Source organism: Symphalangus syndactylus, chromosome 16, assembly GCF_028878055.3.
Source record: "Symphalangus syndactylus isolate Jambi chromosome 16, NHGRI_mSymSyn1-v2.1_pri, whole genome shotgun sequence".
NCBI lineage: Eukaryota > Metazoa > Chordata > Mammalia > Primates > Hylobatidae > Symphalangus > Symphalangus syndactylus.
The window spans coordinates 94,787,909-94,800,987 of NC_072438.2; the positions used below are offsets into that span (position 1 = coordinate 94,787,909).

Genomic DNA, 13,079 nt, shown 5'->3' on the forward strand with positions numbered 1-13,079 from the left:
TTATTGTGTACCTCTGAGATTTCATGGTTGTTATGCAGCATGATGGTGATACTAGGTGACTAATACAAACTGCCCTCATGCCAAAACTGTATTTGCTGAGCCTGGATAAGTGACATTCATCCATTATCTTTTGTTTATGTAGAAATATGGTAGTCTTTCAAAACATATAACTCATTATTCTTTTCATGATAAAAACAATTCCTGTTCATATAATTTGGGAGAAAAACAAAGATATAAAGACAAACTAAAAAAATCTATAATTGTCCTGCCCAAGCAGAACACTGTGCTGTCCATATGGCCTTGTCTGCCTACTCCATTTCCCTCTGTATTCTCAAAATTGGTGGCATACTTTACTGTGTCAAGACCTCTATCTTGTTCCAAGGAGCTTCAGTTCATTCTGAATGTAGTTTTGTGCTTTGCTTTAACATTTAATAAAATATTTTTTAGCTCATATAAGTTCTATAGAAACAACATTTTAAATGCTTAGATAATATTCAGTTCTGTGACTGTATCATCCTTTAGATATGTCCATATTGTTCAATACTTATTAATATTCTGTGCGTTTGCATTATGCTATAGTGGTCAACCTCAAGTGTAAAGCTTTGGCTTCATATTTGATCATTTCCTCAGACACAATTACTGAAAAGCCATAAGTATTTTTAAGTTATTGATATCTATTGCAAAATTGCTCTCAGGAAATGTTCCATTTACATTATCATCAACAGTGTATGACAATGGTCTTTTTAGTGTAACCCACTATTTACATAGAGCAAGCTCTTGTGTGCTCACGGCAAGACCTACAGGTCTATCTGTGAGTGGATAGACATATCTGGTTAAAATCCACCATACCCTCGATTTCCACATGACTTGTATTCTCACCAAGACAGGTCACTAGTGGCTTTAATAACAAGTCAGTGGCATCAGTTCCAAATATCCTATGCTCCTCCCTAAGAATCTCCCCATAACACAGACCACTTTATCACATTAATCATCCAACGTGGTGAGCAGGAGTGGCTGGAACCCATTATGGGAATTTTATTCCTAAATCTTCAAAGTTCCCTGTGACAGGACTGAACAGAGAATCATAGCTGTCATCCCTCTCTGTGCGGTGGGGGAGGTCACTCCTCCCAAGGAGAGCAGGAGAAATTGGTCTAACTTGAGGGTTTGGGAAAAGGATATGAACCCTCTGCATCTTACCCCATCCTCCCCCATAAGCAGGGTCTTCCTCCCTGAAGTGGGGGGTCATCTCCATGTCCTGCATTCTCAGCCACGCAGTGGACCTAGTGGGCCACTTGCTCCTGTGCTGGGAAAGACCTTGATTTGGGGACAGATGGCTGTAGGGGAAGATGGGTAAACTCAGGGGATAATCAGCAAGATCATTTATTCCTAACTGTACTCTCCAAATAGGTGTAAGTGTAATAAGGTGACATTTTGTTCTCCATCTACCCAGTGCCTTGGTCTATCTCTCAAAAGGTTCTGAACACAGGAGGAAAACAGTGATATTATTAGCCTCCTCAAGTCCTACAAAATAAATGTTTGGGATACAGAGAAAAAAGAGGACAGAGTTAGAAATTAAAAGAATGATGTGATGAGGTTCTCTCTGAATAAATGCAAATGCACAATAGAAGTGGGGTCCAGAATGATGCAGATTAGAAGGGGCCTTCAATGCTGTTCCATGAAACTCACTCACTTCACAGAGATTTGGGGCCAGAGAGTTCCTCAAGCTCACCCACATTCTCACTGCTAACCCCCATAATGTCCAGTTATGCATCTATATTTTATCTCCTCCATATTAGTATGGATAATTAAAATCTTTACTGGGAATTGCTCTGTGTGTGTGATCTGTGTGTGGTGTATGCATGTGGTGTGCATACATGCATATAACTTGTGTGTAATCTGTGTGTGAAATGCATGCTTGAGTGACGTGTGTGCAGGTGATATGCAGGTAACACACGTGCTCTGTGTAGAAGGCCTATGTGCTCATAGTCTGTGTGTAAGCGGGTGCAGCAGCCCAGCACTTCAGAGCAATGCGGCAGTCTTCAGTATTACTTCTACACATTTTCTGGCATCACAGTCCTCTCTTCCTTGCCATTGCCATACTTTGACGCATCACCTCTTCTGAGAATGTCAGTCCTGGAGCATGTGGAAAGCCCGGATGACCTTCCTGGCTTCCGATTAGAGGGGACCCTCCACTAGCTGAACAGGAGTTGATTTCAGCACCGTGTCCAATGGTGCATTGTCAGTTAAGTCCTGCCACACTTTGCTTCTGCAAAATGACCATCTGCTTTGCTAAAAATTCTTCAGACCTTGTCATTGCTGGATATGCTTTGAAGAACAGTGCACCAAAGAATGCAGGAAATGAGAGAAGCCAAAGCAAACCATGCTGCTCAGAGTTAGAAAATGCTCACTCCTTCCTTATTAGGTGTAGGTGAAATAATAATAAAAACAACTCAGTGATCATTCATGAGAGCTTTTTCTCTTCCTCCTCAGAAAATGCCTTCAAAGCAAACCCGTCAACATTTTAGGGAGTACATTCCTCCAAAATAAAAACCAAGTGTAAGCAACAGAACTGAATGAAGCCATCATCTGTCCCTGGGCTTCCTCTGCAGGGCATAGAAATGGGGTACTTTGATACCGACACTGAGGCTCCAATATGAGTCTCTATCCTCTGGAATGTGAGTGCTGCCTTGTCCTGTTTTCCTAGAATCCCACTCCCCACTTATTTCCTCTGAATTCTCTTGGCTCAGAGGGCCTTGTTGTAACAGAACAGTTGGCCTCGAGTGTCACAGCTCTTTCCTTTATTGCCATAGGCCTTTCTTCCCCCACGTTGGGGCAGCCTGTATAGGGTAGTGCCCCCTCTGTGGCAGAACCCTAACAGTAGACTGAATTCAGGGTGCTCCCCGCTGTGCTGCCTGGCCCTGTGCACAGAGCCAGTGTAGCTGACCAGGCAAACGTTTCTTGTCCATTGAGAGGTTTCCAAACATTTGACAACAGAAGCTCATCCCAAGCAAGAGGAGGCCCCCTGGAGAGCAATGAGGCTTTGAACTTCTTGCTGCCTGTCTTCCAGACAATGCTCTCCGACTGCCACATTCTACTGGTACACTTGCACTGCCACGGCAGGTAAGAAAAACCTTGGAGTCATTCATTCTGGATGCCGCATTGCTTCCAACAAATGTAATTTGAACCCCCCCTGTCTGTAGATAATGGGAAAGAATGCATTTACTGATTTTTAACTTATATATTCAAAGGAAAACTTTTAAGCAATATACAACGTAGGGCTTTAATGTCAAATAGAATATGATACGTCTTTTCTGATGGAAAACTTATCAAATTATAAGCCTGTTCCTGATACCTGGTTTCATCCCTATATTCTAAGGTTAATTGAATTGACATTGACATGTTGATAATGACACACATTTACAAATACAATTGATGTCCTAAATAATTTTTCTTTTAAAATGATGCATGCATGGAATGACTTTATACAAGACCTAGGGCTGCGGGGAAGTGGTTAGGTTACAGTTTTCTTTTCAAAAATGATATCAAAGCATTTTATTTTCCAGAAGACTGTTAAGCAGAACCTCTGACAAACAATCCCATTTCCACAATGTTGAGTTTGTTTTATAATATCATACCATCTTGATGTCTCCTTTTATCTTCTTGCTTCATTTAGCTAGTTTCACATTTGTCAGAAAACAGGAGAGGAACTTGGTCTCCAGAGACGTCTCAGGAGGAAATAAATTATTTAAGGTAATAATAGCAGTCAAGGTTTACCCTGAAGATTAAAACCAGGTCTTGAAATCGAGCATGCGTGGGGTCTGGAATCTGTGTAAGTGGAACCGTGCCCACACACCCTCACAGAGGCTTGCTGTCTGCGCTGCACCCCATCTTCTCTTGATGTAAATGTGGGGTGATTTGTCAACACTTCACATGCTTCTCAGAGGATGCAAATTAATGAATCCTGTACTTCTGGGAAGCGTGTTGTCTACTAGCAAATTATTATTATTTTGCTCCTTTCATAATGACCACCATAGCCCTTCTAAATATACCTTCTGTCTTTTCACCTTTAAGAGTACAGACAGCAACACAATCAGGAGAATGGACTTCTTTTATTATTTCATCTTATAGACCAGGCAACAAAAGGTACAAAAAATTAAGTGACCTGAGGGCTGTCCCCAGGCCAGGAGAGGCTCTCCAGATTGTCCCTGTATATTCTGCACAGCCCCTGTTCATATGCATACAGTCAGATTTCTCCACCACACACACAACCCCCTCTAGGGCATGGGGAAGATGTTTCTGAGGAATTCATAAAGAGACACATGTTATTTTTTAAGAAACTAATTTTTTTCTTTATAAAGCATTTGTGTTTATGCTGTAAAGTGCTTTCATCATTTAAAGTTATGTTAAGTTCTTGGAGACCATACGCCCATGGAGCCTTTACCGGTTCAGCTCATGGGTCTGTGCGTGTTTAGAGGAGAGTGAGGGGAGGGTCAGGCTGCTCTCACCCAGGTCATGAGGCACAAGTGTGACCCCTCTGAGGATTATTTCACCTGGGAAGAAAACATTTAAGGGTATCAGGTCATTGTTTTTAAACATCTGAGAAATTATCGCATGAGTTAGGTGACGACTCAGATCCCTCCTTGTGGCTTTGATATGTTTTGCATTTTAAAGAGTTTACTATTCTAATTCTTAACCTCATGTTGGGGTGGCAAACTAAAATGGCCCAAGCAGACACCAGGCAGCACCCTGCAGGCTGAGGGCAAAGCCAGGCTCCTGGTAATGAGGGAAACGCCATCACTTAATGACAGTTTTTTTTTTTTTTTTTTTCTGTGAACTAACTGCACAGTGTCAAAGGAGAAAAGTTATGGCATTTGACACAGGTCATCAGCTTAAAACAAAGCAGATCATAAATATGCAAAAACACCAATTATAAGTCAAAGGAAAATAAAAGGGAAGACAAGGACATGATGAAGAGAGCTGGGAATGAATATTCAGTAAGCTCACATCTCATAAGCATCCAACTTGGCTTATAGAAAGCAATGCTCTTGCCTGGGGGAGAAAATGATCAGGTACAGTTTTCCTTAACTGATCTCTCAGACATAGCTGCAGAGAATCCCAATCCCATCTCCTCAGCATTTTTCACAGCCCTCTAAGAATTAAATTTGCTATGTGCAGTGGCCTCAGGGTTTCTGCTCTTTATCAGTCATTTAGTGACAATCAGGAACACTGTGCTTTGGTTAATGACATCCAGTGATCCTTAGGTCACGTGCTAGGATCTTCTAATTTGAAGTCCCTCCAAATGAGGAGGAGTGGAGTCAGACAGGAAGGTATAAAGAAGATTGCAACACCAACAATCTCAACAATGGATGTTATTAGGGCTTTCGGCTAAAAGACTGGAACCAAAAATTGGGAGTCAAATGCAATTTGATTTCCCATGGAAGTTTCCATTACAAAATAGATAGTACTGTTGGTCATGATTATTATTTTCTTTATTCTTTTTACACCACATCTGTTGCTATTAAGTCTTTTTGAACAGCAGGCATCATGTTATTTTTCCAGATATATTTGAACTGAAGGGCTAAAGGATCTTATAAGCAGATAGGACTCATGTCTGGCTAATAACTAGAGTATGGCAGCTTGGAGGGCTCTTTGCTCTTCTCAGAACTGCTCCAGCAACTCTTTAAAAGCCAACTGGAAGAGATAAGCCTAGAAGATCCTCAGATCGTGATAGAAAGTTCCTCCCACAAATTAATTCATTGAGAACACAGTTTCCCTCCAAGAAGAGGAAGCTGAATTAATCATGCAGAAATCCAGACTTGTACTTCTCAGCTCAGTGACTGCAAACTTGAAATTGATGGGGAGAAGATTCACTTGATTATAGTTTAGAACCAGAGAAAAGGGAATAACATGGAGTTTCCAATACTCGGCGCTCCATAGAAGAAAATAACACAAGCCATGAAGATTTATGGCTTCCCTATTTTCTGCAGAGGAGGGTACTGTCACCCTGTTTACTCTTCTGTCCATTCTCTCTTTGATTTCAAGCACACAGAACAATCTTAGCTTCCGGGTTTAGCTCCTCTCCACGATGGGAAAAGAGAAGATGAAACAAGTGAGCTGTATGAGGAAGTTACAAAGATAAAAATGGAAAACGAAAAAGGAACACTGTCATCAATTTCTATGATGGAATATCTTTAAAGAGTTACACAGAGCTTTACATTTCTCCACAGGAGATTTCTTAGTCCTTTATGATAAGTTAAAGCAGAGAGAATCACTATCACCAAAACTCATATTCCACTTCGCTTGCATCCAAAATAGGGCAGATGCTTCCTTTTCATCTTTGACCTATTCTGCAGACCATTTCTGCAAAGCAACACTACAGATCTTCTCCCTACTACCTTCTGTCTCAACACAGCTTCAAGCCCAATTCCGAGAGCACCTATAGACTACAAAGCATGTTTGTGCGCATTAGTCTCTGTCCAGACAGCCAAAACACTGTCTCCTGACCCAGTCTGATGTTTGGATAATTGCATCTGATATTTGGTCAGGCAGCAAGTCAATGATTACCTAAACTTTACATCGCCACTGATACCTATAGAAGTCATTATCTCTTTGGTCTTTTTGAGTTCAGATAGTTGAATGAGTGTTAATTATTCCAAAGATGTTTGACCTGCTTATTTCAGAAACCCAAATTACTGAATGGTCCTGGATCTTCCAAGAGGCTTATTAAAAATGCTGGTCTCTGTGTCTTCCCAAACCCTGTCTCCCAAAGTAATGACACAATAGGAGGACACATTTTTAAGTGCTGCATCTCAATGCCTTTCAAAAACTTAGAAACATAAAATTATACACCAATTAAAACAACAATTTTACTAGTCTTAAATCAGCTCTCCTAAGGATCTGCACCAACCAATATACACTTTGCCTGGTTCTGGTGATTTCAGTGGACTTAAATGCTTAAAAAAGAAATGTTAACACACTCTAATTCAGACTTTTCATTAACTTAGACAGATCATCTCTCTAATTAATCTGAATCAATGAAGTTTTGCTTCATTTAAACACCATTTCTAATTCTCTTCATTCACCACCACTTAATAGGTGACACATGTGGTCCACACTCGCTCATTTAAAAATTTAAAAGCCGACAGGTATTTAGTTTTATTTAAAAGCATGACCAAGGCTATTAGAGAGTCTGACTTATGCAGCTTAGTTTAGGAGAAAATAATACTCCATTTTAGGGTGTACATGTGGAGTATTCCCCTTCTATTACCATAGCACACAAGAAGGGATAAAATGTGTTTTGTGGATACAAGGAGAAGGTTGCATTGCTATCACATTTGCAACTGGAATTGTCACCTACCTATAGCCCCATTTATAATCTACACAATAGAAGGTCAATTTGGAATTACACATAAAAAGTGCAGAGTGCCCTGCTGATTATGACTGAATCAGAAAACACCTGACGAAAGGATATAGGGCTAAACATTGACATCAAACGTAACAAGACAAGGGAGAGACAAGATTGCACAGAGGTATAGAAATAACAACGCAGGGATGCCACGGCCAATCTCACCTGGGGATTTAAACATGATATTAGTAAGCACATCTGTAAGGAAATGACAGCTTGCAAAATCTTGCGAAACAGTCATGGACTCCAAATAAAGGAGAAAAATAGTGAGTGCTGTGATTCACGAGGCCTACTTTGAATTGGAATGTCCTTTTTGGTGTGACCAAAATATGCTGCATAAAGTCATAGTGTAATTATAAAAGGATGCATCACTGAAACCATTTGGGAAGAGGAGAACAAAAACTTTTCTATTACAAACGAAACTTTGGTTGTTTCATTAATCACACTCATTAGGAAAGGGCATGCCTGGCCGCTGCTTCCCTTGATAGAATCAAAGGCTGAAAGGGACTCAAAAGCACTCTCCCCACAGTGTACTCTTGGGGTTACCCCAACCACCTTCCTTCCTCTCCTGGTGTATGTTTTCCTAAAAACCATGTTCTGTAAGAATGAAAAGACAAATTTTTAAACCCATTGGCACCATACTCTGACTTCTTGTAAATTTCCGTCAGAGAACATGTATTATTTTTGCCCCAAACACCAAGTGACATCTCATGTTTTCCCAAGTGGACAAGACTGCAGCTGCTTTTCCCAATCAATAGTATTCAAAGACCACAATCAAAAGGAATGGGCTTTGCTAAATATGTGTATTAGTATGCTATGACTATGACTACTACTACTACTAATAATAATAATAAAATACCACAGACTGGGTGGCTTAAACAGCGGACATTTACTTCCTCACAGTTCTGAAGGCTACAGTCCAAGGCCAAGTTGTAGTTAGGTTTGATCGAGGCCTCTCTCCTTGGCTTGCAGACGGCTGCCTTCTTGCTGTGACTTGGACTATTTTATGCTGCAGTAGACCACAGACTGGGTAACTTACACAAAACAGAAATTTATCAGCTCACAGTTCTGAAAGCTGTAAAGTCCAATATCAAGGTGATGGCAGGGTTGGCAGTTCTAATTCCAGGAAGAAGCCTTGAACACAGCAGCCTCTGCAGGTGAGGAAAGCTTTGTCTCCCGTGGCAGAACACAAAAGATCAATGGGAAAAAAAAGGGATTAACTCCCTTTTATAACGGTGTTAATCCCACCCATGAGGTCAGAGCCCTCATGACCTAATCACTTCGTGAAAGTTCTACATCCTAATAGTGTTACAATGGCAATTGAACTTCAACATGAGTTTCAGAGCGGACAAAAATTTAGTGACCTCACAGGGTCTCTTCTCTGTGAGCACACAACCCTGGTGTCTCTGTGTGTCCTAATCTCATCTTCTTATAGAGACAGCAGTCAGATTGCATTAGGGCCCACCCTAAAGATCTCCTTTTACCTTAGCCACCTCTTCAAAGGCCCTATGTTTAAATACAGTCACATTCTGAGGTAGTTAGCCTTCAACATATGAATTTTGAGGGAACACAATTCATTCCATCATAATATGACATTAAGTTTTAAAGACATTTTATTTATACATCACCAGAGAATCCACTTGAATGTCAAAATGGGCAAGCCATTGACATTTGGGGCTGGCACCTCTTTTGCAGAAATTCCATGTACTACTCATGATAGTTTAATGTGCATCAAGATGGTATATTCATTAAATACCCTTTAGTCATTCCACAAAACATTTGCTGAGCATTTATTTTTAATCAATTAAATTTTGTACTCTCCCCCTAAAGAAATCAATGTCATTAGAATAAATGCAATAAAACAAGCCAACAATAGAACTCAACAAAGCAAACAAACAATTTAGATGATGCAAGGCAGGTTTCTCATGAGCTGGAGAGGTGAGATTTTAATTGCAGCCACTAGGTTCTCAGGGTGATGGCTATGAAGTTTCTGCCATTGGGATCATCATTAGTTAGTTTTCTACATGAGAACATACAAGTGCTTGTGATTGAAGTAAGACTGGTGATAAACTTCTTCTGACATTATTATATTTCTTCTGACATTATAAAACTAATTGCAAAAATAAAACCACTAATGCAGAGGTTCCTGAGTTTTCCTGGTTCATAATACTCATTAATTTTTTTTATCATGTTACTAGACTAAAGGAAATTCCCAGGAGTTTTGCTTATTACTTAGTGAGGTCAAAGCAACTTAAGTATTATGCCCAAACAACTTAGTACTTGATGCATAAAACCACTAGCACCACCATATATGAAAATAAAATATTTTTATTTCATTCTTAAATAATCATGGTGAAATACTAATGAGGTATCAGTGGCCAATGTGCCTGTTGAGTGTTGCATAACTTTACAGAACATGGATTCTGATTCAATACTGCCAACTACATCTCCCATTGCATCTTAATATCTGCATCATACTGGTTTTTGCTCACAGCAACAACAAAAAACCAGCTTTGCAAAGACATGATGTCAACAAAGGCATGCTGCATGATCTAATGTTGAAACTATGAACTATCTCAAGAGTAGTTTGCCGAGCATCTTTACATTTGCCTTGAAGTTCTATAACATCCTGGAGTGCCCCTGGATGCCTTGGAACACAGTCTGAAAACCACATCACCAAAGAACTAAAGTTTCGATGAAGTAAATAAATATACAAATTAATTAAATAAAATAGTTATTAAAACAATGATGAACTTGCTATCTATATTCTCTTCCAAAAATTTTGAGACAGTAACAGATAATTCCTTTCTGTGCTCATTTTTCTTCTTCTGAGACAAGAAGCAGCCATCTAACATACCCCATGAGTCCAGATTTGGTCAAGTTCTCACTTGAAAAAGATGGCTTGCAAGAAAGAGCTGTACGTCACATGAAGTGACAGTTAAAAAGTATTGGCAGGAAAACCAACAAGGAATTCAGAAGTACCTCAGGAATAGCAACAGAAGTTTCGTTACCACATATAGATCTGAGGAGGCAAGGGTAGTGATATGGTCTGGATTTTTGTCCCCACCCAAATCTCATGTTGAATTGTAATTCCCCATGTTGAAGCAGGGGGCTGGTGGGAGATGATTGGACCATGGGGGCCGATTTCCCCCTTGCTGTTCTTGTGATAGTGAGTTCTCATGAGATCTGGCTGTTTACAAGTGTGTAGCACCTCCCCGTTCTCTCTCTCTCTCTCTCTCTCATGTTCCACTATGTGAAGATGTGCCTGCTCCCCTTTCACCTTCTGCCATGATTGCAAATTTCCTGAGGCCTCCTCGGCCATGCTTCCTGTATAGCCTGCAGAATGGTGAATCAATTAAACCTGTTTTATTCATAAGTTACCCAGTCTCAGGTAGTTCCTTATAGCAATGCAACAGAACAGACTAATACAGGGAGGGAGATGTTGCTAGAACCTGGAGAAAGGTGTTACTGCTGGGGAGTCAGCTACCCAACAGGAGTTGATGGAAGCAGTCACTGCAAACCTGTGTCCTGGCACAGGGGCTGTTACAGCCTCAATCCCTGACCTCATTCTCCTCTTGCCCTGCAGTCCCCTGGCCATGACTCCTACTTGCCTGACCCAACCTGAAGCCAGAGGGCAAAGGAGCTGGTGACACAGTGCTTCACATTCACTTCCACAGGACAGCAGGGGGAGAAGAGTGACTATGGGTCTGGAGCAGCAAACAGGGACCACCCACCCCAAGTTCAATACCTCAACCGTGTGCAAAATCACAGCTAACAAAACCAAAGGCGGACTTTGGGGCTGATCAGATTCTGTCTCCAGGAAATTAGGTTTGAGTCTTAGAGGTTGAGGGCACCAAGATGAAGACCATGTAACCTGGCAGCTAAAGCTACCATCTTGGGAATTCTGTGATGAAATTTTGTACAGACAGAAAGGTGAACCAAGAAGCTGGCTTTGGGGAAAATAAGGACAGGGCAGATGTACACAGAGGCAGAGATGGGCCACTCAGAGGGAATAGAGAGATGGAGGTTCTTAGTCCTAGGAGGACTGACCACACTTTAAAAAAATGGGATGTGAGATATTTCAACATAACCCCCTTTCACAAATTTACTCAAACAATTTTGCTTTCTGTTCATTGTGATCTGGGGTCCCTGTTGACACTCATGAGATGCGTGAAGCTCATCTTGTGTCAGCTTAGAATTAGCTTTGATGACTATGGGTAATGTTAAGTAAATTAAAGATGTATTATTGACTGCTCAAACTGGTCAAATTTAGAGTTACATTAATTCTTCAAAGCCTGTCCTCCCAGTGCTCTCTGGGTTACTTCCTTGAGTTCTCTTCTGTCTACACGTAACTTTAATGTAAAGCCTACTCTTCAAAGAGGCATATTCTTTTGTGTTGTAAACAATATGACTGGTCTTTGTCTTTTATTTCTTGGAAGAAGATTAAATCCTTGGGCTATCCTGAGTAATAGGAATGGTTTTGTTATTGGTGAGCCTCTTGGATTATACGTGAGTTTATCCTACAAGATAAGATGAGGCTCAGGATGGCTGGTCATCTGCATGAACAATTGTGTGATTAGAGGAGTCAGGCTCTGAGCCACATAACATAAACCTAACCTCTGGGGAAGGGAGCTGGAAAGTGAGTTCAATCACACGGATGATGATTCAGTCAGTCATGCCTATGAGATGAAACCCCAAGAAAAATTTTGCACACCAAAGCTCAGTGGTTGATGAACACACTGATGTGCCAGGGGAGGTCATGGAAATTGGAATTTGTAGTCAGTTGGTTAGAAATGCAGGTGACCTGGGGACCCCCCCTACCAAGCATGGCTGGCATCTGAAGGACAGCCCGGTGGAATTCTGAGCCCTTAACTTGTGGGGTCTCCCCTAATGCGGGATGGTTAGTGCCACCAGCTGGTGTCAGAATATCTTCCTTTCATGAGGTGTCATTCATAGGTGATAACTGCCCCTATACTAGAGGCTCTGGTGATAGGACACCAGCCTGCATTTCTGTAGTTGAGCTATTTGTGCCTTCTCCATCTCTGGTTTCCTGGGATTCATAGGGCTTCTCCAGTGTGCCTGTCTCAGAGCTCAGCTTATGAGTTAACAGCTCTCGTGTGCAATTTTTTTTTTTTAATTATACTTTAAGTTTTAGGGTACATGTGCACAACGTGCAGGTTTGTTACATATGTACACATGTGCCATGTTGGTGTGCTGCACCCATTAACTCGTCATTTACATTAGGTATGTATATATATATTTTTTGAGACAGAGTCTCGCTCTGTCACCCAGGCTGGAGGGCTGGTGGACTGGAGTGTGGTGGTGCGATCTCGGCTCACTGCAAGCTCCACCTCCCGGGTTCACGCCATTCTCCTGCCTTAGCCTCCCAAGTAGCTGGGACTGCAGGCACCTGCCACCATGCCCGGCTAATTTTTTTTATTTTTAGTAGAGATGGGGTTTCACCATGTTAGCCAGGATGGTCTCGGTCTCCTGACCTTGTGATCTGCCCACCTCGGCCTCCCAAAGTGCTGGGATTACAGGCGTGAGCCACCACACCTGGCCTCGTGTGCAATCTTATCCAGCAGTTGCCCTTGGGTGACTGGAGCTATCTCTTAGTTTTAACCACTCTGCTTCTCAGCCTTCACTCCCATCTTCCCTGCTCCCTCCTAGAGCA

The 13,079-nt window shown here is 41.3% G+C and overlaps 1 protein-coding gene across 1 annotated transcript in view; it reads right to left on the bottom strand.

Annotated features, from left to right (window-relative positions):
• The window catches only part of ADCY2 (adenylate cyclase 2), a 436,796-nt gene that overhangs the window by 208,116 nt on the left and 215,601 nt on the right, over positions 1 to 13,079 (bottom strand). The gene's annotated exons all lie outside the window — the stretch shown is intronic.